The sequence below is a fragment of the Hipposideros armiger genome, unplaced genomic scaffold, assembly GCF_001890085.2.
Source record: "Hipposideros armiger isolate ML-2016 unplaced genomic scaffold, ASM189008v1 scaffold_13, whole genome shotgun sequence".
Classification (NCBI taxonomy): Eukaryota; Metazoa; Chordata; class Mammalia; order Chiroptera; family Hipposideridae; genus Hipposideros; species Hipposideros armiger.
The window spans coordinates 7,146,684-7,169,893 of NW_017731363.1; the positions used below are offsets into that span (position 1 = coordinate 7,146,684).

The 23,210-nt window shown below is 38.4% G+C and overlaps 1 long non-coding RNA gene across 1 annotated transcript in view; it reads right to left on the minus strand.

The window, feature by feature from the left end:
* LOC109395328 (uncharacterized) overlaps positions 1-23,210 on the minus strand; it is an 89,930-nt gene that overhangs the window by 56,080 nt on the left and 10,640 nt on the right. Inside the window, exons 2-3 of the long non-coding RNA XR_002126640.1 lie at positions 22,081-22,190; positions 15,467-15,583 (exon numbers count right to left, since the gene is read on the minus strand). This is a non-coding gene — a long non-coding RNA (uncharacterized LOC109395328). The remainder of the gene's footprint in view (positions 1-15,466; positions 15,584-22,080; positions 22,191-23,210) is intronic.

Sequence of the window (23,210 nt, forward strand, 5' to 3'; positions counted from 1 at the left end):
TTTTGGCTTATAAGGTTAAAATGAGAGTTGGGGAAGAGAGAGAGCATGCTTTATTTCATAGTGTTGCCACTTTCTTGATCTCCTTCATGGAGAAACAGCTATCTGGGTGGTAGTTTTAAGGTGGATCCATCCCTCAGTTCTTATTTATCAAGAATGACTACAGATTGACTTTGGACACCACCTTTAAAAACTTGTGATCCCTAAAAGAGTCTGCTATTTTGAATGAAAAGTCTGTTTGTATTATGGGTTTTAGTTCTGGTCATTGTTCCTGGAAGAAGATGTAAAAAAGATGAGAAGTTCAAGAGTGACAACTGAAATGATCAAGGGGCATATTGTTATCAAGTAAAAGAATCATATCTATAGATTTCTCCACAATTTGAGTTTTTAAAGTGAGAATTTGTAGCTGAAAATTACTTCTTCAAGAGCGTTTTCACATACACGAGTAAATCTTTCAATAACCTAAAGACTTCAAGACAGGTGTTATCTGCATTTTACAGATGAAGAAATGGAAGTTAGAGACATGTTGTGACTGTTCAAATTCTGATGGCCATTGGAAACTGGAATAATCCAGCCTCAGATTCTAATCTCATATTTGTTCTACTCTTCTAAATCACCTGAACAAATATATCCCTCTTGACAGGGAATAACCAGAATTATTTTTCCCAACTCCTGCCCTATTTCTAAACATACTTTCCCTTTGACTTGCAATTGATGGTATAAATTTCAGTGTCCTTATTGTCTTGTACCTAATAATTTCAAATGCTGTAGACATATCTAGTATTAGTATATTTGCCTTATTTGATTATGAGATTGGGAATCCTCAGACAAAGAAGGCTATTTTTATGTGCCTTGTGCAACAAAATTGTATTAAAATTAATCAAATAATCCTTTTATTACTGCCTTAGGGAATGTCAGAGAGGACTTAAGGGGCTGATCAGAGATCAGAAAGCTATGGCCCATGGGTCAAATGTTTGCTGCCTGTTTTTGTAAATAAAGTTTTTTTTGGAACACAGACACACTCTGTCCTTTATGTACTGTCTATGTCTGCTTTTGTACTACAATGGCAGAGTTGAGTAGTTATAATATAACAGAGACTATATGGCCTACAAAGCCTAAAATACGTATTTAGTATCTGACCTTTTATAGAAAAAGTTTGCCTACTCCAGGCCTAGATGATTAATTATACTCATATATAGAGTCAGTCCCTGAAAAGTGACTAAGGGGCATCAATGTAGAGTGGGTTGTCTTCTATTTCATTCTAGGAATTTGATACGTTAGGAGTTGTTTGTTTTTTTCAGGGAGAAAGAATATTTTTGGTACTTAACATAAGGGAATAGAAGGTAGAAAGGGGATTGCAAGAGAATTTGACAAAATTACATAGAGCACTTAAGAAAGGGAATTATATTTAGGAGAGTTATTCATCAACCATCAATCAAGAGAATGAGAAGGAGTATTGCATTAGGTAAAGGTGTGAACTGAGACAGAACATCTAGAAGTGTTTGTGATAACCTGGTTGGTAGCCATAATACACAGTGAATTTATTAACACTAGGCAAAATCCAAACCTGTTTAAACTTAAAAATCATTTAAACTATTAGGGTTTAATTTTCTTTGCTTTTATCAAGGAAAAATCTAGCAGGTTTTCTTCATTACATGAGTAAAGTTTGAATCTTGGGACATGGATTCAGATTAAGTAGAAGTTACTCTACGATCAGATGTTAGCACAAATTGTGCATCAGCTATTATAAAAACAAAATTTTAATATCCCATATTTTGAGATTTATGGAGGTGACTTTCCTTTTCTTTGGAGATGATGAATGTGTGCCGACTGGCACCGCTATTTAATTATAGATGGCTAGCTGTGAGGAATCTGAAAATGATCTCAGCCATTTAAACCTCAAGGCAATCTCCTGATGTGACCTAAAAGGTGTGCATTTTATTTATGTAGCTATTTTACCTACTCACCCAGATTTCTGTTGCACTTAGAAATTCCTGAGTGAAGTGGCTACAATTATTTTGTAAAGGGCTCAAAATAATATTTCCTTTCTTCTCATTCTTGCTTCCAGGAAATTTTTGCTTAAAGCTGCATTCGGGAAATAGTGCATAGGAGGCATTGTGGTATAGGGGAAAGAAAACAAACTTTAGACTCAGGCATACTGAAAGGCCCTTTGAAAGGTCACAATGTGTTCAGGGAACTGAAAATGGCTCACCATACCTGGATATCAGAGTGCATGTTGACTGTGGACAGTTACATGTCTTCAGAGGTAGTTGGAAGCCAGATAATGAAGGATGTTGTGTTCCATGCTAAGGATTAGGGATAGTTCTCAAAGTAATATGGAATCTCTGAAGGGTTTTATGACAAAAATATAATACAATCAAATTTACAATGTTGACAAATACTCTGGCAGCAGGGTAGAGGATGGACTGAAATGGAGAGAGAGAGTGAGGGTAGGTAGAGATTTGAAGGGCTGGTGTGGGAATTGAAGTTTGTAAGGAATGATGAGGTATAACACTGGTAGTGTGTCTGTGAGGGTAGGGGACTGAATTGCTTAGGAGATATTTGTGTGGCTTAACTGACAGAACTTAATTTTAAGACAAAGGTGAAGGAAGGGTCAGTTTAGGGACTGAGTTGATTATAATAGGAAAATTAAAGAGAAGAACAAGGATTAATGCCTATTTTATTTACTATTGCATGCTCAGAATCTAGGTCTGCCAAGCTGAGTGTTCTTGTGATTTGACTCAGACAACAGAAGATACATAATAAAAAAAAACAAAGAAAAATTTGGGTGATAATGACAGAATGTGGCAAAAGAGAAGACACATCTATAAAGACAATGTACATAGTCACAAATACAGTTGCCAAGCGCCAGCAAGAAAAATTGAGACAGCAGTGTCTCCAAGGGCAGTGGTATATCTCTAGATAACTTTGCCTACATGAAACTTCCTTGTATAAAAAGAGTATCTGCCTGGGTTTCCCAGAACAAAGACTCTCAGACTAAGGTTTTAGCACACAGTTAGGAGGTGATTACTGACAGAGTGGAGAACTGAGAAGGAAAAGCAAAATCAGCCAATACAGAATGTGTTAATGAGTGGTCACCACCATGGCACCTGGGAGCTAAATCTCACTGAGGACCTCTGGGAGATAGTGTAGAACATGCCTCAGCATTGTCCCATCTGAGAGGCGAAGAAGGTATTTATCCACCAATTCAAGTTTGTGAATGGTTAAGGGGTTAAGCAGTGACAACCTTCTGACCCTTCCACCCAGCCATGTGCTTGAGCTCAGCATACTTCCATGAGCAGAGAAAACTCTGAGAGTTGTGATTGCAAGAACTATGAATGACAAACTCACTTGCTCTGGGTTCCAATGCACAGGCAGCAGCTTGAAAAGCACCAGAGACACACGGGGAAGAACTGAATTGACTATCTTCAGGGCAAGGGCTGGAAAGGTAGGGGTCGGGGCAGCTCTGCCAGTGATGGAAGCACTGGCAGCCACTCTGTCTCCTTTGTTGAGCTCTCCTCCCACTCACTCAGAAGGCGCAGGTGGACACCAAATCTGAGTTCTCTGTTAACCTGGCTAACACTGTTTGCCCAACCCTGGTGATTCCCTGAAATGCCACCCCACTCAAATCAGGGGCCTGACCTGGGATGCTTCCAGTGGCTTTTCCACACAAGGGGTTGTCCTCAGCTTGCACTGCAGACTTTCTTAAAATCTCTCAAAGATCTACAAACCCCAAACAATCTACAGCTGGGCTTGGCGTGCCCTGTACCTCTTGCTAAGTGGTCCTAAGTCTGGCCCAAGTAGTGACTAATCTCAACTGGCACTGTAACTCTCATCAAGTGGTCCCAAGCCTGTAACAAGTTGCGACCAGTACTGGCTTGGAATATAGCTTCAACTAAGCAGCCACAGACCTGGCACAAGTGGCAGATGGCCTTAGCTCACATTCTGGTGTCCACCAAAGGGTCCCAAGGCTGGCACTACTGACAGCTGGCCTCAGTTTGTAGCATAGCCTCTCCCAAGTGTCTCCAAGCCCAGCACAAGTGGCAACTAACTGCAGATCACTTTGTAGCTCTCACCAGGCAGTCCAAAGTTGGGCACAAATGGCGGCTGATCTTAGCCTGCACTGGATCCCCTCCCAATAGGCTCCATATCCAACACACCTGGTACCCAGCTTCAGACAACACCACAGCACCACCCAATGACCTCCACAAATGACACACCTGAATGGCAGACTTGGCTGACACCAGAGTCCCCACTAAGACAACTCCTGCTCTGTGGGGTCAGCCACCTCACAACAATTTACCCATTATAGTCACGATCAGTCAGTCTGACAGTCAATCCCATCCACTTATATGCCAAGAGCAATCAAGGCTCAACTACAACAGGAGGGCACACAAAATATACACAAGGGACACTTCTGGAGCACCCAGATCAGGGGGACAGAGAGACTGTGCCACTGGGCCTCACAGGACACCTCCTACATAAGGCTACATTGCCAAGACTGGGATAAGTAGCAGATCTACCTAATACATAGAAACAAACACAGGGAGGCAGCCAAAATGAGGAGACAAAAAGATGTCCCAAATGAAATAACAGGATAAAATTCCAGAAGGAGAAATAAATGAAATAGAGACAAGCAATCAGCCAGATGCAGAGTTCAAAACACTGATTATAAGGACACTCAATGAACTTAGGGGAAGAATAATTGAACTCAATGATGACCTCAACAAAGAGAAAGAAACCATAAAAAAGAACCAGTCAGAAATGAAAAGTACCATAAGTGAAAATGAAGAGTACATTAGAGGGAATCAACAGCAGATTAGATGAACCAGAGGATTGAATCAGTGGCCTGGAAGTCAAGGTAGTAGAAAATACCTGATTAGAGCAGCAAAAAGAAAAAGAATTTTAAAAATGAGGATATTTTAAGGCACCTCTGGCACAACATTAAGCATACCAACATCCTCATCATAGGGGTACCAGAAGGAGAAGAGACAGAGCAAGGAATTGAAAACCTATTTGAAGAAATAATGAGAGAAAACTTCCCTAACCTGGTGAAGGAAACAGACATACAAGTCCAGGAAGTAGAGAATCCCAAACATGATGAACCCAAAGAAGCCCACACCCAGAGACATCATAATTAAAATGCTGAAGGTTAAAGACAAAAAGAGAACCTTAAAAGTAGCAAAAGTAGATAGCTATGTACAAGGAACTCCCACAAGATTGATGTCTGATTTTTCAACAGAAACTTTGTAGGCCAGAAGGGGGATTGCATGAAATAGTCAAAATGATGAAAAGTAAAGACCTACAGCAAGATTACTCTACCCAGCAAAGCTATCATTTAGAAGCAAAGGAGAGATGTGAGAGCTTCCCAGACAAGAAAAAGCTAAAGGAGTTCATCTCCACCAAACCAGTATTACAAGAAATGTTAAAGGGGCTTCTTTAACAAGAAGAAAAGAAATATCAAAAATATGAATAAGAAGATGTAGAAAAGAGAAAACTTCTCACTGACAAAGGCAAACACTTAGTAAATCAGTGGATCAGCCAACTATAAAACTAGTACAAAGGTTAAAAGGCAAAAGTAGGAAGAGCATGTGTAATTAAAACAGTAAATTAAGGAATACACACAAACGCACACAAAAGAAGTAAAAAATAAAGAGAGAAACATAAACATGGAGGGGGTGAGTAAAAATGGTAGTGATTTTAGAATGTGTTCGAACTTAAGTGACCATCAACTTAAAATAGACTTCTATAAACATAGCTTAGTATATATGAAGCACATGGTAACCACACACCAAAAATCTATGAGAGATATACAAGAAATAAAGGAAAGGAATCTAAACACAACACTATAGAAAGTCATCAGCACCCAAGAGAAGAAAGTAAGAGAATAAGGAACAGAGAAGAACTACCAAAACAACCAGAAAACAGTGAATAAAATAGCAATAACAACACCCATACATATGCTGCCTACAAGTGACCCACTAAATTGAAAGACACACACACAGATTGAAAGTAAAGGAATGGGAAAAGATATTTCATGCAAATGGAAATGAAAACAAAACTGGAGTAGCAAGACTTATATCAGACAAAATACACTTTAAAACAAGAGCTGTGACAAGAGACAAAGAAGGGCATTTCATAATGATAAAGGTATCAATTTAACAAGAGGATACAACTCTTGTAAACATCTATGCACCCAATGTAGGAGTACCTAAATATATAAAGCAAATATTGATGAACATAAAGGGAGAGACCAACAGTAATACAGTCATAGTAGAAGACTTTAACAACCCATTGACATCAGTGGATAGATTGTTCAACAAGGAAACAGTGGACTTAAATGAATATTAGACCAGGTGGACTTAATTATTATTTTTAGGACAGTTAACCCCAAAGTACCAGAAATTTTTTTCAAGTACACATGGAATATTAAATCAAAATCACAATGAGATATCACCTTACACCTGTCAGAATGATTATCATCAATAAATCAACAAACAACAAGTTTTGGTGAGAATGTGGAGAAACAGGAAACCTCTTCCACTGTTGGTATGATTGTAAATAGGTGCAGCCACTATGGAAATTAGTATGGAGTGTCCTAAAAAAACTAAAAATAATTACTATATGACCCAGCAATTCCACTACTGGGATTTATCTGAAGAAATTCAAGACACTAATTTGAAAAGATATATACACGTTTATGTTCATTGCAGCACTATTTACAATAGCCAAGATATGGAAGCAACCTAAGTGTCCATCGATAGGTAAATGGATAAAGAAGATGTGATATATATCTATATATCTATATATCTTTATATCTGTATTTATATATGATATATAATATGTAATATATAATATATAATAAAATATTGCTTGGCCATAAAAAGAATGAAATGTTGCCATTTGCAACAACATAGATGGATCTAGAGGGTATTATGCTAAGGGAAATGTCAGACAGAGAAAGACAAATACCATATGATTTCACTTATATGTAAAATCTAAAAAACAAAATAAATGAACAAAAAGAAAACACTCATAGATACAGAGAACAAACCGATGGTTGCAAGATAAGAGGGATTTGAGGGGGGATGGGTGAAAAAGGTTAAGGGATTAAGAGTACAAATTTCCAGTTATAAAAAGAGTCACGGGAATGCAAAGTACAGCATACAGAATATAGCCAATAATGCTGTAATAACTATGTATGGTGTCAGATAGATACTAGACTTGGCAGGCAGATCACTTCGTAAGTTATATAATTGTCTGATCACTGTGTTGTACACCTGAAATTAATATAATATTGAATGTCAACTGTAATTGGAAAATAAAAAAAAATTAAAAAAATGGTGATAATAGTACCTACCTCATAGGGAGGTTATGAGGATTAATAAGTTAATAATTAATAATTAATTACTTAGATTTCCTGACACATAATAAGAAATACATATGTGTTTGTTAATGTTAATATTAAGCACATAAAGCTCTCCTCAGGGTGAAGAGCCAATCATAGCTAACAGAATCTGACTGCCATAAATCACACAAGAAGTATATCATAGTATTGTTTTTAATGATTTTTCACATTCAAAAGAATTGCCATAGGAAAAGGATTATTTGGTATTCCAGAGGTAAAATTAAGACCACTGATGGAAGTTATATTTCTGACACAAGGAAGAAGTTTTAGTCATTAGAGCTGGCAAACAGTAAAATGGGTTGCCTTTGAAGTCATGCATTCGCTGACAGAGGAGGCATAACAGACAGCATGATTGATTATTAGTGATGCTGGAAAGGGAGTTTGTGCATCAGAGAAAAGATATAAATAAATGACCTTTCCGATTTTTCTAATTTTTAAAGTCAATGATTTCAGAATTTGTCTCTAAACTCTTTTTCGAATCTTCTATCTTACTATATCCTCATGCAAATCCTCAGCCCTAGATACACAAGCACACTCATAAACACTCAACAAGTTTTATGTTTTCTATTTGCATTTTCTGTCATTCTCTCCACATTAGATGCCATTTTCTTAATAGGGCAAACATTTTAAATGTATTAATCTCATTAAAAGTTGTAGGGCAGATGGTATATTAAAGCTTAATTTCTATGTAGCATATAATTAGGACTTGCTATTTCATAGCCATGTTATGATTGATCCTGAAATATTTAATTGAATATTTATGAAGGGTGAAAAGACAAATCACTCCCCAACCCATACATACTCATTTAGAAAGGAACAAGTCTGTATGAGCTGATTTATATTTCAAGTAGAAAAAATATCTCTAATATTTTAGATTTAAAATTTATATTAAAGTTTACCTGTAAAAATATTTATACTTCAACATTAAAATTGAATAAGGTAAATGAAAGTATGTCTTATACAATGTTTCATCAAAAACATATCTGTTAGTAATTAAAGGAAAGATTTCTGGGGGAAAGAAGGCAAGGGCATGAGCTGTTACCCATTAATTGTCCAATAGTTTTATATATTTTTGGTCAGAATCCTTTATTTAAACCAAAGCTCACTAGGGAGCACAATATGAAAACTTGGATCTGCTTTAATTGAGGGAGTGGTGGGAGAAGACCCTGCCTGGAAGACTAATAGGGTAATGGGAGTGTTCTTTCAAGCTGTGCCATGAAAGAGACAGTACCTTCCTGCCCTGAGAATCAGGACCATTTTCATGGTCCATAGACAGCATGAACTTGCTCTTGTAGATATACAGAAGGGTAAATGCAAAGTTTGAGTGTTTATACGAGCTAAATCGGCATCTGCAAAAGGCTCTGTGGATTATAAGATAATTTCCTGACATGACTTGAGAATCCACATTGGCTTCTCCATGTGGGTTTCAAAACACCCAAATTATTCCCTGCCATCTTGATTTCTTAGTATATAATATAAAATTGTATATATTTTTTCCTTTTTTCACTTTCTTATTACACAGAACCTTAGGTATTCCTGGGGAAAAAGTATTAGCACTAAAATATATACATTTCTATCATAAGTAAGAAAATAAACTCACAGATATTTCCCCTTTTCCATAAAATTTTGAGGGAAAAACTTTTAGAAAATGTAGATTGTAATTGAAGAATTCTATTGAGCATACATAATATAAAATTAAACAATATTTGGGCAGGAATATGTTGTTTTGAGGTCACTGGTTGCAATTTTTCTGTAATTTCTGGATGAAAAAGATGAGTTGCTATGGTTTCTTGTTGTGTTCAATTTGGGTTTCATTTGGCCTCAATATTTGTAGTTATTTTTCCATTGCTCATGAAACAGCAAAAACATTCAGCAATAATTGCACATGCTTTTAAAAATGAGCACACATCTCCCCTGACAGATTTTATTAATTCATATATGTTCTCAAAAACGTTTTATGATGCATTAATATGTTTGACAAAGCACATGCTTTCAGTACAATTATTTACTGAAATGCTCCTTTTCTATAGACCCCTCTCATATTGCTTACCTAGATCATTCATCAAAACCAATTTAGGTATGGAGATAACATGGAGATAGCTATGCATGACATGAATGCAGTGTGGTGCCCGGGGTGTAAGGTATATATGAGAACTTCTTCATTACCCAACGACTACCTTGATGCCTCCATCTCTAATTCACAAAAAGGGTAGGGAACTTGTACAGAGATGTAGACCCTCCCTCACGTATAAGACTCATGGCTTATACACAACCCACTCTAATGTATTTAGCCTGGGAAAGTACATAGCAGAATTTAACTGGAAAAAAATAGTTTGGTTTCATATTAAAAAAAACAAAAACCCTACTGTTTTATCTAAATGATTAATAAATTTAGTGCTTTCTTAAAAATTTTAAAACATTTTGTTATATTTCTATAACAATAAAATCATTTTCTACTTGAATAAAGAACAAATATCTATGTTGATTTATTATATGAGCTTATTTGAATAAGCAAATAAATTATAACCAATACCCAAATCATTTTAATTCCCATAGAACATCATGTATAGAATTATAGAGGATGAGAATCATAATAAAAAATGCTTTACTCTTTTTTTACATCCTCATAGCAAATTCTGCTTTACTGACATTATTGAAGGAATAAAATATATGAAATTTTTTCTAGTATTAAGTGAGCTTTTAAAATATATACAAATATATGATAGTGATTTTTGATGGGTGTGTTTTTAAAATATAGTTTTTAAGTATATTTATGCTTTGCAATATAACTTCTTAAATGAGTAAAACAATGCATATTGTAACAAAGTCTTGTCAAAACTTTAAACAGTATATAGATTTCACATAAATCACTCAAAAATCATGAGATTTAGACTTAATGCTCAACTTATCAGAATGAAAGACAGTCAAAATAGAAAAGACTATGTCTATATAATTGCGAATGAAAATGAACAAAAAGCAAAGACTAGAATGGAAATTGGTTCTTAATCATTATCTCTAGTTATGACAAATTGGGACATTCAGATGATTTTGACAATGTCCCTCCTTTGGAAATCAGACATTCAAAGTGTCCCAATGACTCAGATAAAAGGGTGTACAGATGAAAAGAAGAAAACATTAGTGTAATAGAATATAAATAATTCATAACCACATCATGAACCCCATTACCCTAGCACTATAACCATGACCTCCCTTAGTCTTCTCTCTGTCACTGTTGTTCTCAGTGCTAATTTTAACAGATTTTACCTTTGTGGGATGGGTGGTGAGCAGGGAATACACTGAATGTGATGTGCTATGAGTGTTCCTAGGAATGGCCCCAGGGGTTTCCCATGTGAGTGTAACAAATCCTATGTGAGTGTATCTCATTTTGCATGCACACACAGTATAATAATTTAACATGTTGCAGAATTCTCAACTTGATATAATTTCCCTTTGGTTATTTAGGTTGCCTGTACCTCATGACAAAGATTTGGAGAAGGCTTGAAGACTTTATTCAAAATCTTTGTTATTCATAAATGTCTTCCATTTTAGGCTATTTGAAAGGGAAGCAAGGTCAGTTATGAAAAACTCTTAAATTATAGGCTTGGTCAAACCAACACTAAATAAAGAAACACCTTCATCCGAGTAATTGACACTGCCAAGATTTGATCAATTGTGGTGTTCTATAGATTATATCACTGATTAGTTAGATAAAAAGTTATGGCAGGAGAAATCCTAGAACATTTTTATTATTAGGTTTGCATTTACCTCAAAATACAAAGCCATGGTATATAGTTTCACCCATTTTATAGCTTTATAATTTTGGCTCTTGTCTCTCTGTTGGATGAGGACCAGGTTAGCTCCATAAAGCCTAATATTGGAAATAATTTAAACCCCCAAAGTCAATGTCACCTTACCTATTTCACTTGCCTAATGACTTATTCTCTTTTCAAACCCAAACAGGTATGTATTCACATTACTGGGAAAAAGAAACTCTCCCTAATTTACACAATGAAGTAATTTTTGCCCTTCTAATTAACCAGCATGAGCCAAATGTTTAAAAGGTTTCTTCTGAAAGCATTCCTTCAATTAACATTCACAGTTTCTAAATTAATCATTGCTGACCTTAACACACAGGATGTCTTAAAGACATGTTTCCAATAAAATGAGACAGAGAGAGAGAGAGAGAGAGAGAGAGAGAGAGAGAGAGAGAGAGAGAGAGAGAGAGAGAGAAAGAGAATATTACATTCAGAGGAATCTACTTATGTTTCATAAGTCTTTGGTCATTGTTTCTCTCCTATCACTGCATAAAGAGTCCTAGAATTTGATGTGCTGCTTCCTCACATCTCTGGATAAAAGTCCTACAAATGACCTTGAACATGATCACTATATCTCTTTAATATCAAAATTAGTAGTGACTCATGAACATCATGTAGTTTGCAAAATCTATACCATTCCATATATCATATAACTTGGGTTTTCCTGCAGGAAAACAGTGGCATACTGAATTGCAGAGTATTCTTATGACTTTCTTTAAAAAAATGGAATCATTATAATTATTAAAGGAGCCCATGCAGCTGGTTTATATTGAATGTCATAGTAAGGGGTTCCCAATGGGAAATATTTTCCAACTCACTTCAAGGATTCAGTGGAACTGTCTTCTTTCTTTAAGAAATCATAACTCCGGGGAGACTCAAAGATAGAATCCTGCCAAATCTTACAACAAGGAAGAAAAAGCTTTTCTAACAGATAAAAAGGAAAATTGTCTGATATGTACAGCCAGAGACTTAAAGCATCATCTCTGAACTACCAATTTGTGAGGTGAATAACTTTATCATCTACAAAGCCCTATTGTTCAGTATCTTCTGCCCATGGTGCTGAAGCTAATGCTCTTCTAGGCGCAACTTCAATCTTCAGTATCAGACCACGGACGCTCAGGCCAGATGCCAGCGTGGGCCAAGTAGCTCACTGTGAAACTGTGGTCCTGTATGTTTGACTCTGATATTGAACTCCCTCATTCTGTGAATTGTGCTTCTGTCCTCAATGGCAGAATCCTGATTATGTTCATTTTTTTTCCTCCCTAAGTCAACTTGGATTCTGTGTTCCCTATATTTATTGTATGTTAACTTGATCCTAGAATTTAAAACATTACAGTTTGAACTTGAAAGAGCCAGCACTAAAATTCTAAAGTCCACCTAATCCAATTCTTTTTTTTTTTACAGGGAAAAACTGTACCCTGGAGAATGTGTCTTTCCCAAAGTCATATAGCTAATTACAGATATGGTTGGAATTTCTTAAAATTTCACATATTTGGACCTTCTCCTCTTATTAATGAATTCTAATTGTCATCCAGATGAATTACTCTTTTTACGGCTATTTAAAGGGAAGAGTGAAAGCTTTTGTGCACATCCTCTTCCTCCTTCTTACACACATACTCAATTCTAAACTATATGCTGGAAACTAATAAAGCACACATTCCTGAAAGGGGTAGATGAAGACAAGCTAAACATGTGATAATATCAGAGAAATATTTCCCTACATAACCATCCATGGATATGTTATTCAGACTGTATGAAGGGAAAATAAATTTCATGGAGGACTGGCTTACAGGGCCAGAGTGGGTGTAAGCAGAACGCAAATTTTAATCTAGGGAGTGCAATTTGGAGCCTAGTTGCAACCATGAGCAAGGTCTACTAGAGGAGGGTTCATAAACAGTTTAAACTATCAGCAAACTTCTCCATAAAAATACCACTGAAAAAATACCTAAACATTAATTTTATAGTGGAAGAACAGGTTTTCTTTTCTAATATATTCTGGTTTAGAGAACGTATTGTATCTTCCCCCTTTTCATTGAAGAAGAAAAAACCCTAACTTATCTTCTTGGCTGAACAAACTATGAAAAATTTTATAGACAGTCTATAGATAGGCCCCGAGTCATAGATTATAACCATAACTGCCAAGAACGAATCTGCAGTTCCTAGAGCACTCAAAACTCCTGCTCTAACCCATCTATCAAGCACGTTCCTCTAGTATTCCATGTTACTTCTGCATTGAAAAATCAATACAATTGTGGTCGATTAGGGTATTTTTTCAGTAATTATTCAGTCCCTCCTTTCCCTACCTTACAGGAGGAGCACACTTCCATGACTCATTGATATAGGACTTAGCCATGTGATTTGCTCTAGCCAATGTTACATTGGCACATCTGACCATGCTACTTCAAGACTGCCTTAAGAGGCATTGCTTGTTTTGCTCTCTTTGGGAGCTTTTGACCTCTGTCACCTTCAGAGGAACACACTCATATAGCTTCCTGGTAAAAACATGACAGACAAGAGCACCAGCTCTGAATCCAACCCATGGCCTGGAGCCAATCCCAGCTGGGCTCAGCCTATATCAGCCAAACTACAGCTGAATCACAGAGAAATCAACTCTTATTGTAAACTACTGAGATTCTGTGATTGTTAGTAGTACTAGCTGACTGACACATAGTTATAGCACATGTTATTGTATTTGTTGCTTTGTAAATCTTTGCTGGTTTTCCATTTGTATATATTGTGCCTTCTCAACCAGATTGGAAGACACTCATGCAGCTTGATAAATGTTTTTAGTGTCTCTGGTATGCCCCAAATGCACACCACTGTAACCACTCAATATATTCTAGTTTCAAAAGCCAATGTTTCCCTTGCACTGTACATTGGAGTAAGTCTTTACAGTACCATTGATAGCTCTCAGTGACAAATATTTCATTTCAGTGGCAATCTCAGAATATGTTTTAGAAGCACAGAGGCTCTGCAACTCAGCAGGATAATCAGCAGAATTGAGCATGGAGAATCCTTCATATGGGGGCACTGCTGGCATTTCAAGACACTTTCCATTCATGGTAGAACAACTTTTGTACATAACTGAAAAAGCCATTTTTCTCAAGGCAAAATAGCTGATTTTAGTAGCACAGGGCCTGAAAACCCCTTTATGATGAAAGCACTGTTTTCCCATTGGATTTCTCCACGAATCTGTTATTTAGAGCTACCTCAAGGCTAAGGGTTGATATATTTACTATTACTGTTCACAAAAGGGCATGGATCAAGCACAGCAGGCCTCAAGGTGACCTTTACTTGTGCTCAGTCCAGCCTTTCTCACACATTTACAGTATGACACAGACTCCTGGAATTTATTCTGTCCTCCCTGAGATAGGAAGGTCAAGGATCTATGACAGAACTGAAGGGAACTAAGGGTGTGATGAGAGAAAGAGAAACAAGGGAGCAAGTGAGTGGAGATGACATTTACATACAGGTGAGCTCTAGAGGTCACAGCAGGTAGGGGATTCAAACTCAGCTAGAGACAGAGCGCTGAATCCGTCTAATACTGCCTGAGTTCCCTGCCTGTAACACTGTTCTTTTTCTGTGCTCTCCCCCATCCCCACTCTGAACTGAGGTTTCTATTTCCACTTAATTTTCAATGCCTGCGCAAAAAGTCAGGAGGAAACAATCTATAATTACTTCCTTTGACAGACAATCTAATCGTTGTCATTTCCATTGTATGTCAACCCCAAATGTAAGGCAATAATATATACCAATGCATGATAGTATGCCTGTCATGTATGTCACACACTGTTAGCGTCAGGAAAACTATCCAGGTAGTTTGTTGAGGTGAATTTTCTTTATGAAATGAAAACTTCTGGCATTTATTCACCTAACTGAGAAATGATTTAACATTACCAAATAACGCCAATTCTACTATGGGTTGATAGGCATTTAAAGCACAAAAGATCATTTAAAAAATGTATTAAGGGAGAGGGCAAAAAAATTGCAGCGACTCCCAAATTGTATCTATCAGTGGCAGCAGATAAGTGCTTAGCCAGCCAGTCTATTGAAAAGATTTAATTACATCTCTTTCTTACCTTGAATGTTTGAATTAATTTGATAGACCGCTTAAAGCAATGGTTGTCTAAAGAACAAACTTCCTACGGCTGGTGAAGTGACTCCCCCTAACAGTAAGACGTATTAATAGCAAATTAACAATTGCCAAATGTAGGGCTCAACAAGACAAAGCTCTGTTGGAACTTACCCTATTCTTTCTGCGTGATATTTTCAGCTTTAGGTATTTGTTCTGTTCCTTGAAATCTTGACATGTAAAATCTTGATATGTCTTCATGGGAGCACTCCTGGCTAAGGTTTCTGCAACCTGCTTAAAAAGGGGAAGAAACACTGAGAAAATAAAATAAACTGTTTTGTTTCTGGTGTTATTCCTAATTTATCCAATGTTAGCAAGTTTTTTTTCCCCTTTGCAGAAGAACTAAACAAACTAGCACAGATTCTCCAGGGCTTGAAACAAAAATTAGAAAAAAAATCCTAAGGAATTTAGGTTACAGAAAGGTAAACTTTTAATTAAAGAAATTAAAACCTCTGACATTAGATAATATTTTAGTTCTTGGCTTTTCACAGTCGTTTGTCATGCTTGTCTCGAGACACTATTAAGAGTAGAAGTGTTTCAGGATCTTTTGTAGGCTATGAAAAATATTTGTTAACAGATTATTGCAAAGTTGGTATAAGATTGTTTGAGAACATCTGTCCCTTTTCTAGAATCCTATTATTCTAGAAATGTGAACCCTCTTCCTTGTCATTCCTCCCATGGGCACTTGGAATCAGGGTTTGTTAAAAAGACAGGCATTGCAGCTTCTTTTCTTTCTCTCTCTCTCTCTCTCTCTCTCTCTCTCTCTCTCTCTTTTTAGCAAGAGTTCAATTCAATTCAATAATTTGTTTATTTTTAAATTAAAATTTATTGGGTGACAATGGTCAACAAAACTACATAGGTTTCAAGTGTACAACACATAATGCAACATATAGATGATGTATCACTGAATTGTACACTTGCTTCTTTTCCATTCGATATTTTTGGAGCCTAAGGATGAGGGACAGCCTGAAGACTGTTTGTGGCCAGGCTGGAAATCAACAGAAAACGTGTTATGGTTTTGCAACAAATCAAGTAGCACAGATTTGCTTTGTGTTTGGGAGTTAATCTGTACGCTTTAAAAATGCTCCAAAAGCTAGTTAAAGCAATTGAAGTAAAAGACTTTGCTGGAACCCCTAGAGAGAACACACTGCTATGTCACACAGCTCTCACAAATGAGTGGGAGAGATCATCTTAAACCTTAAACCCTGTTTTAAAACACATGCCAATTGCTCTGATTCTTGCCATTAACGACTACAGAATTAGCTTACAGATGGTAATCTCCACAGAGCAGTGACTTCTGTGTGGGAAACTCGGGGAAGAAAAGTTGCTTTTAAATTTTTTCTTGTGCAGCTGAACACAAGTAAATTGGGAGCCTTAGCGTGCTGTAGGAAATACAACAATATTCATGGAAGTGTATATCTGGCCTTAATAATGCAGAGAAAGTGATAAACAGTTGAGGGCTTTGAGAGAGGCTGGAAATAAACTTTGAAAGTATAAAAGCTGAAAGTAAAGTGTTGAATTTTTAAATGGCCAAGGAAATTTTCAACAAATTGGTAGTTACAAAATAGTCGTGGGGATGTAAACTCCAGCATAGAGAATATAGTCAGTGATGTAATAACTACATATGGTGCCAGGTGGGTACTAGTCAGGGGGATCACTTCTTAAATTATATAAATGTCTAACCACTATGCTGTACACCTGAAATTAATATATAATATTGAATGTCAAAATAAATAGTGTAAAAAATAATAATTCATGTAAACCATAGTTTCAAATCAACAGTTTGGTGTCCAAACTCCAATGGCTGATTTTTTCTGCCTGATTCTAAACAATAGTTCTGTATACAAAACTGGAATAGGCCCCAAATATTAGAAATTGAGATAGAAGAATAATGTAGCTGTTGATTTTAAAGCTGAGGCAATAAATATCCCTAAAATATTAGTCATTTGTTTTTACATTACCCCCCAAAAAACTAACAGTGAGGACTGCCGTATGTCTTTCCATTGTTTTAAGTGGTGTAGTGTTTTACTGCATACTATGATTCTGCCTAGAAATAAGGGAGAAGGGAAAAATCACACATACACAAAAACTAAAATGGCCAGACAGAAATGCCCTGTTACCTTTCAACAGTGCAAGAGAGGTGAGGTGGGTAATTCCAACTATAAACTGATCCCCAAATCATTTATTTGATTTGGAAGTACATTGAAGGCTGTTTAAAGTTTTCTATTTTCTTCTCAGGGACACTTCTTTCAGGCTAATATTAACGTGGAGGACTACTCAGTTATGGGGGGAGAGGGATTTGAGGGTGGCATTGGAGGGGATCAAACAGCTCAGAAAGCAGGGAAATGATGAACAGAAATTAAATATTTGCTGTCATTACCCCCTGTGATAGATAATCCATGCAAAAATAGAAGTCAACTCGTTTATGCTAATATGCCCCAGTATCATTCATTGAGTAGCTCCCTCCTCTGAAGGAATGTGGCTCTCTGTACCTAAGAAAACTAATTTTAGGAAAGATTTTCATCATGATGGGCCACATCTTTTTTCAGAAAAATCCAGTACTTGAAATTATAGTGCTTGAAATTCAGGCACTTTAAGCTTAACAGAAATTTCCTTGGACAGAGTCCTTCCTCTACCACTTTTGAAATGAAATAAGCCCATTTCACTCACCTTCTCAATAATGGGGCCTCTAGGCTTATATTTAAATTACTTTTATTCTTTTTTTAGTTTCTGGACAGGAACACAACTCTTATCATGACTCAGAAAGTCTCTACTTCAAAATCTTGAAACCTGAAATCACCTCTCACTGGAGACTTCTCTTTCTCACTGCTTTTACTTCTTTGCAGATAGTTCTCTTCAAATATCTCCTCCCACAGGTGTCCTGGCTATGAGTCTGTCCTTGATTGTATATCCTCAGCTGTTTCCCATGGCTATGGGATAAAGTCCAAACTCCTTAACAAGGAGTAACAAGCTCTCCAGTGATCTAGCCCACCAACCTCTCTATTCTCATCTCCTGCCTCCTATTGAGTTATATTACTCACAACTAGTTTAAGCTAATTGTTGTTGCTAATTTTTCTAAATCACAGCTCATGCTTCACATTAGCATGCTAAAAAGCATTCTCTTTTCTTATTGCCTAACCAATGAAAAATGACCACTCAGCCTTGGCATTCCAGGTCTTCCACATCAATTTCAGGATTTCACCACCGTACAATAGGAAGTTCAGTAAATAGTTCCAAATAAAGGATATGTGGGTCCAGAATTGCTTAGGTGACTCATAACCCTTAACTTGGGAGTCAAGGACTGGGATGAAACCCCAGGTAGGGATCAAGTGACTCCAGCTGTGAGAAGGAAAACAGGGCGACCGGGTCAGGGAACCTGCTGGGGCTGACACGGCAAATGTTTTCACCCACAGATCTCATGCATACTTTGTGACATAGACATTTTTACATTGAACAAACCAAGGCTGGGAAAGTTTAAGTAACTCCCCATTGTTACATAGCTGTAAATGTCAAAGTCAGGTTTCAATGTCAGGCATCTTTCAATCCAGAGTCCCATTTATTTCCAATACACAAAGTTGCTTTCTAGTATTTATTTCCGCATTGGATGTTTTCTCCTATCACAATCCTACCTATAATTCCAGCTCCAGACAAAATTCACAAAGACTTCCTTGAATTACCCAAGAATATATGGTTCTTTATTTTCCTTGGAGAACTAGCTTAGTTGTCCAGTATGGCAACCACTAGCCACATAAGCTTATTGAGCACTTGAACTGTGGTTAGTGAGACTGAGGAACTGAATGTTAAAATTTATTTAAATTTATTACATTAACTAGTGTGATTACATAAATGTGACTAGTGGATCTGTAGCCCTAGATCTCTGCTCTTCAAAAGTGGCCAATCATCATTGGCATCACCTGGGAGCTGATTAGATATGTTGATTAGATATGTTGAACCTGAGGCCCTGCCTCAGTCCTGCTAAATCAGAATTTCTAATAAGCCCTCCAGGTGATTGAGTTGCATGTTAAAGTATGACAAACACTGCTCTAAAGCATTTGTTAGCAATTGTAAAGACTCTTAAAAATCATATTTTGTATCAAGTTTTGTAATACAGAAATTTGGAGGACAGGAAACATCCTATTCAGATAGCTAAATAACCATCTGTTGAATTGAACATAGTATGTATACTTAAAGCATCTATCTGGTATTCCCTCCTGCCAATGGCCTTCCTGCTTGCTGGGGAAATGAGGGCACTTTTGTTCACCTTTCCACCTATGTGACCAAGTCCTGAGAGCCCTTCGGGTCACTTGCTTGTTCTCTTGCTTCATTTTGGCCTCCTCCAGACCATTAGTTGGCTTCCAAGCTAGGGAAACCAGAGTCCTTTCTGTATGACCCTTGCGGTGTGGACCCATGGAATCTTTTGCCCACATGCCATCTGTCCTTTCAATGTCCTGGATGTCTTCTGGCCACCATCCTGCCTCAACGTTGGCTATAAAGTCTCATGTAGGAGTCTACCTATACGATTGCAGAGGAAACTTGGGAGTCTTTGCCTCACACTGGTGCCCTGCTGGTTTCATCTGAGTACCATCCTGTCCTCCTGCTAGCAGTCTGGTGGTCCTTAAGCTCACCCTCCTTCCCCCTGCTGAAAAAAGGGGTGAACTTTCCCTATGCCACGCTGATTCTCCAAGGGCCCAGCTGGTGTCTGGCCTGCCTAACCCTGGGATTTCTGAGATCTTTTGGGCTACAAGCCTGCCTGTTTGCTGGGGAACTGTGGTTTCTTTGGGTTACATTTTTTCCTCCTGATGGTGCCCTGGGGTAACCATTGGGGCACATGCCTGCCCATGTGCTGTAGTTCCTAATGTCCTTCAGGCCATCAGCCTTCCCTCTTGCTGCGGACTGGAGATCACTTTGGGTTACCTTCCTAGCAGTGTGATGCCCTATGTGCCCATCTGGTTACCAATTTGCCCTCCCCGTGCTTTTGGGTATCTTTTGGGCCACAAATCTGCCCCTGTTCTAGAGAAGTGTGCCTCCTTTTGAGCACCACCTAATCCTCACCTTGTTCTCTTTGAGAACCTTCTGTGTACCAGCCTGAAGAAGTGCTATAGTTCGGTTGTTTTTCCAGCCATTAGCATTCCCTTTAGCTGCAGAATGGAGAGCACTTGAGGCCACCTCCCTTACAGAGTGCTGATACCCCAGGGTCCTATGTGGTCTCTAGCTTGCCCACCTCCTGGCCTTCCTGAGCTCCTCTGTAACCTAAGCCTGCTTTTGTGCTGGGAAACAATGGCTCCTTTCGCTCACCATAGTTTCCTGGAGATGGTGCACTGGTAATACTTTCTGGGCACCGGCATACACATGTACCAGGATTCCAGTGGTCCTTCAAGTCATCCCCCTTGATGGGGAAATAGTAAAGCATTCCTCCTCCTTCCCTCCAACACACTGAAGCCCTGTGGGCCTATTAGCCACAAGGCTACCTATATGGTGGTGTTGTGGGGATACTTTAGGTCACATGCCTGCTGGTGTTCTAGGATAACATGGCTCCTTTTGGCCATGATAGTTCCTTGAGAATGGTGACCTGTGTAACTTTCCATGTTTTAGCCCCATCCTAGTGCTAGGGTTCCCACACACTTCTGGCCATCAGCCTTCCACCTTGCTGGGGAACCAAGAGCACTTTTCAGTCACCTTCCCTGCAATGTGCTGATTTTCTGTTGGGGTGTAGGAACGTTGGTCCTCAGCCTACCTACCACTTGAGGTTGTGGAGATCCCTATGCCCACAAGCTTCCTCTTACACTGGGAAAACCTGACTCCTATTTGACCACCGACCTGTACTCATACTGATGCCTCCAGAGAACCAGTACCTGCAAATGTGCTAGGGTTCCTTTAGTTCTTATATTTACTAGCCTTTTTCCTTGCTGGAGAAACAGGGGAACTTTTGGCCACCTGCTCTGCAGCGCACTGATGCTTGGTATGGAGGGGGGCAGGAAGAGGGCCCATCTGGTTACTAGCCTGCCCTCCTCCTGGGATTCCTTGGTCCACAAGCCTGCCTATATTCTGGGGGAACTGTGGTTCCTTTGCCCAGAATCTTCGTTCCCCTGGAGAACCTTCCAACCACCAGCCTGTCCATGTGCTATGCTTCCAATTGTCCTAGCCTTCAGCCTGCCCCCTTACGGGTAAACTGATATCATTTTTGGCAGCCTTCCCTGCAGTGTACAGGTGTCCTGAATGCCCACCTGGTCACTAGCCTGCCTTCCCTCTGAGTTTTCTTGGATACTTAGGTTCACAAGCCTGCCGATGTGATGCAAAACTGTAGTTCTTTCTGCCCACAGTCATATCCTTACGCTGGTGCCTTTGGGGAAAACGTCCATGTAACAGCCTGTGGACATGCTATGGTTCTGGTTGTTCTTCTGGTTTTCCCCTTTGCTGTGGAACTGAGAGTACTTTAGTTCTGATGACTTGGAGGACCACCTGGTCACTAGCCTGCCTGCCCCCTGAGATTTCTGGGATCCTTAGGGACACACAACTGTTGGCATGCTGGGGAAGTGTGGCTCCTTTTGTTTACATCATTTCCTCATGAGGGTGCCCTGGCAGGACCCTCTGAACACCCACCGAACCATGTGCTATGGTTCTGGTGGTCTTTAGGCCATCTGCCTTCCTGCTTGCTGGGGAACCAAAAGTACTTTGGGCCACATTCCATTAGAAGCAGTGGTGCTCTGGTGACCCTTTGGTTTCCTTACCTGCTCTGTGCCATGTGCAATGGTTCCCATGTTCCTTCTGGCCATCAGGCTTCCTCATTGCTGGGGAATGGAGAACACTCTCAGCCATCTTTTCTGTACCATGCTGATGCCTTGAAGGGATGTAAAATGGTGTAGCCACTGTCAAAAACTGCTTGGTAGTTCCTCAAAAAGTTAAGTATAGAGTTACCATATGATTCAGCAGTTCTTCCTCCAGGAATATACCCAAGAGAATTGAAAACATGTTCACACAAAAACTTGTACACAAATATTCATAGCAACATTACTCACTATAGGAAAAAAGTGGAAACAACCCAAATGAAAAGAAGTGATGAATGAATGAACAAAATGTGGTATATCCACATGATGGATATTATTCAGTCATCAAAAGGAATGAAATACTGACACATGTTACAGCATGCATGAGCCTTGAAAACTTTATGCTAAGTGAAACATGCCAGACACACAAAAATAACATATTCTATGATTCCATTTATGGTTAAGTCCAGCATAGGCAAATCTATACAGATAGGAAGTAGAATAGTGATTTGGCTAGGGGATGAGGAGGGATTTTGGAGGTACAAAGTTTCTTTTAGGGGCAATGGAAATATTCTGGAACTAGATAGTGGCGGTGGGTGCCAACATTGTGACTATCCAAAACCACCCCACTCAATTGTACAGTTTAAAAATGATGGATTTTATGTTATGTGATTATCTTAATAAAAATTAAAAATACAGAGGTGGCTGGTTAGCTCAGGTGGTTAGAGCTCAGGCTCTTAACACCAAGGTTGCCGGTTCGATTCCCACATGGGCCAGTGAGCTGTGCCCTCCACAACCATATTGAAGATGACTTGACTTGGAGCTCAGCTGTGCCCCCCACACTAGATTGAAAACGACTTGACTTGGAGCTGATCGGTCCTGGAAAAAACACACTGTTCCCCAATTAAGTTTATTTTTTAAAATTAAATCAATAACGTTGTAAGCATTTCTTAGGGAGCCAGATGGACCAATGCCCTTTTGGGGAGTCCACTTCATAGTTGATGTGGAGGCCTTACCAACGCATTGTATTTCTGAAACTGATGTTGAATAACACTGTATGTCAACTATAATTATATATACATATAACCTCGGGA